The sequence below is a fragment of the Mustela nigripes genome, chromosome X, assembly GCF_022355385.1.
Source record: "Mustela nigripes isolate SB6536 chromosome X, MUSNIG.SB6536, whole genome shotgun sequence".
In the NCBI taxonomy this organism is placed as follows: Eukaryota; Metazoa; Chordata; class Mammalia; order Carnivora; family Mustelidae; genus Mustela; species Mustela nigripes.
Genome location: NC_081575.1, coordinates 63,855,869 through 63,859,528, shown reverse-complemented (window position 1 = coordinate 63,859,528; position 3,660 = coordinate 63,855,869). Strand labels below are relative to the sequence as shown.

The window sequence follows — 3,660 nt, the reverse complement described above, 5'->3', positions numbered from 1 at the left end:
AGCAGCAATGGCCACAGTCGCCAAACTGTGGAAAGAACCAAGATGCCCTTCTACAGATGAATGGATAAGGAAGATGTGGTCCATATACACTATGGAGTATTATGCCTCCATCAGAAAGGATGAATACCCAACTTTTGTAGCAACATGGACGGGACTGGAAGAGATTATGCTGAGTGAAATAAGTCAAGCAGAGAGAGTCAATTATCAGATGGTAAACATTTTTAATTCCATAATAGCATTTACAATATCATTACCATTGTTTTTCAGGGGTTGAACTGCTTTTGTTCTTGACACATTTGCTTGTGACATGACCTATTCTATGTCCTTAACCTCTACACCCGTTTCATCAACCTCTTCCTCTTAACACTTCTCTTGTACACTTCTCTTGTACAATTGGAGTTTAAATTCAATTACCCAGTATATAGTACTTCATTAGTTTTAGATGTAGTGTTCAGTGATTCATCAGTTGCATATAACACCCAATGCTCATCACAACATGTGCCCTCCTTAATACCCATCACCATGATATCCCATTCCCTACCCACCTCCCCTTCTCTGACCCTCAGTTTGTTTTCCAGAGTAAAGAGTCTCTCATGGTTTGTCTCCCTCTCTGATTTCTTCCCCCTCAGTTTTCTCTCTCTTCTCTATGATACTCTGTCCTATTTCTTATATTCCACATATGAGTGAAACCATATGATAATTTTCTTTCTCTGTTTGACTTATTTTACTTAGCATAATCCCCTCCAGTTCCATCCATGTTGATGTAAATGCTAAGTATTCATCCTGCCTGATGGCTGAGTAATATTCCATTGTATATATGAACCATATGAATATCCATTCACCTTTTAAAGGACAACTCAGCTCCTTCCATAGTTTGGCTATTGTGGACATTGCTGCTATGAACATTGGGGAAACAGGTGCCTCTTTGTTTCACTAAATTTGTATCTTTGGGGTAAATATCCAGCACTGCAGTTGTTGGATTGTAGGGTGGCTCTATTTTTAACTTCCAGAAGAACCTCCATACTATTTTCCAGAGTGGCTGTACCAGCTTGCATTCCCACCAACTGTGTAAGAGTGTTTCCCTTTCTCCACATCCTGGTCAACATTTGTTGTTTCCTGTCTTGTTAATTTTCACCATTCTGACTGGTGTAATGTGGTTTTGATTTGTATTTCCCTGATGTAATGTGGAGCTTTTTTTCATGTGTCTCTTGGCCATTTGTATGTCCTCTTTATAGAAGTGTCTGTTCATGTCTTCTGCCCTTTTCTTGACTGGACTATTTGGGGTTTTGAGGGTGTTGAGCTTGAGAAGTTCTTTATAGATCTTGGATATCAGCCCTTTCTCTGATACGTTATTTTCAAATATCTTCTCTCATTCTATAGGTTGCCTTTTAGTTTTATGATTGTTTTCCTTTCCAGGCAGAAGTTTTTCATCTTGATGAAGTCCCAAGAGTTCATTTTTGCCTTTGGTTCCCTTGCTTTTAGAGATGTGTCTTGAAAGAAGTTGCTGTGGCTGAGGTCAAAGAGGTTACTGCCTGAGTTCTCCTTTAGGATTCTAATGGATTCCTGCCTCACATTTAGGTCTTTCTTCCATTTTGAGTTTATCTTTGTGTATAGTGTAAAAGAATGGTCCAGTTTTATTCTTCTGCATGTGGCTGTCCAATTTTCCCAGCGCCATTTGTTGAAGAGACTGTCTTTTTTCCACTGTATATTTTTTCCTGTTTTGTTGAAGATTATTTCCACATAGAGTTGAGGGTCCATATCTGGGCTCTCCATTCTATTCCATTGATATGTGTGTCTGTTTTTGTGCTTGTGCCATGATGTCTTGATGATTACAGCTTTGTAATATAGCTTGAATTCAGGAATTCTGATGCCCCCAGCTTTGGTTTTCTTTTTCAACATTCCCCTGGTCAATTGGGGTCTTTTCTGGTTCCATACAAATTTTAGGATTATTTGTTCCAGCTCTGTGAAAAATGCTAATGGTATTTTTTTTTTTTTTTTTTTTTTTGCTGATGGTATTTTAATAAGGATTGCCTTGAATGTGTGAATTGCTCTGGGTAGCATAAACATTTTAACAATGTTTATTCTTCTAATCAATGAGCATGGAATATTTTTCCATCTCTGTGTCTTCCTCGATTTCTTTCATAAGTGTTCTGTAGTTTATAAAGTATAGATCCTTTACTCCTTTGGTTAGGTGTATTCCTATGTATCTTATCATTTTTCATGAAATTTTAAATGGATCAATTCCTTAATTTCTCTTTCTTTAGTGACATTGTTAGTGTATAGAAAAGAAGTAAAACACATTCAAAATGGCAAAGAAGTTCAAACTCTCACTCTTCAGAGACAACATGATACTTAATGTGGAAAACCCAAAAGACACCATCCCAAAACTGCTAGAACTCATACAGCAATTCAGCATCATGACAGGATACAAAATCAATGTGCAGAAATCAGTTGCATTTCTATAACTAATAATATGGCAGAAGAAAAAGTCTGTGTGTTTTCCTGAATGTTTGAGACAGTTTCACCTTGAACTTTGAATTTCTGAACAGCTGCTAGTTGTGTCTGCTGAAATAAATCCTCCATCTTGGCTTCCTCAAAAACTATGCAGGTATCAGAAGCTGGGCTCGTAAATATTGATGACATGATGACAAAGAGGATAGTCCTAGATTTATACATAGTGACTCTCATAACCTGTTGAAGACCCAGTTTAGACATGCCTTCTATGCCTTCTTTTCATTCCACCTCTATTTTTGCTTTTCTGTCTGATTCTTCATCAATTTCCACTGATGTTGCCAGCTGGGGTTGTGTGGTTGCCTGTATGGAATCCTGTTTCTTCAGCTTTGGTACTGATTCATCACTGTCATATTCTCATCCAGACTCTGTCTCAGCCTGAAGCTGTGGCAACTCCTACTCTGTAGTAGGGATAGTTTCTGTGGCTTCACCATACATTTTGTGCAGAGAAGGTAGAACCAAGATGGCAGCAGAAAGAGAGGGACCTAATAGGGATTACATTGAATGTGTAGGTTGCTTTGGGTAGTGTAGACATTTAATGATATTAATTCCTCTAATCCCCAAGCATGGAATATCTTTCCATTTGTTTGTGTCATCTTCAATTTCTTTCATCCATGTTTTATAGATTTCAGATTACAGGTCTTTCACATTTTTGGTTTATTTCTAGGTATTTTATTCTTTAGGGGCAATTGTAAATAAAGTTGTTATCTTAATTTTTTTCTATCTGCTACTTTGTTATTAGTGTATAGAAACACTGTGGATTTCTAGGTATTCATTTTGTATCTTGAACTTCACTGAATTCATTTATTCTAGTAATTTTTGTGGATTTCAGGATTTTTTATATAAATGTAATATCATCTGCAAATGACAGTTTACCTTATTCTTTAATAATATAGGTGATTCATTTCTTTTTCTTTTGTGATTGCTGTGGCTCGGACTTTCAGTACCACGTTGACTAAACCCTGGTGGAGTGGACATCTTTGTCTTGTTCCTGATATTAGAGGAAAATCTCTCAGTTTTTTTGCCATTGAACAGTATGTTAGCTGTGGGTTTTTCATATGTCCATGGCTTCTCTTAAGTCCTTAAGTTTTTTTCTAGCTCAGGATCTTCTGAATTCTGGACTTACTCTCTTCTACATTACCAACTTAT

General features: G+C 36.9%; 1 pseudogene; it reads right to left on the bottom strand.

Annotated features, from left to right (window-relative positions):
* Positions 1-204: 204 nt before the first annotated feature.
* On the bottom strand, positions 205-2,949 carry LOC132007090 (nascent polypeptide-associated complex subunit alpha-like; annotated as a pseudogene).
* Positions 2,950-3,660: the final 711 nt, after the last annotated feature.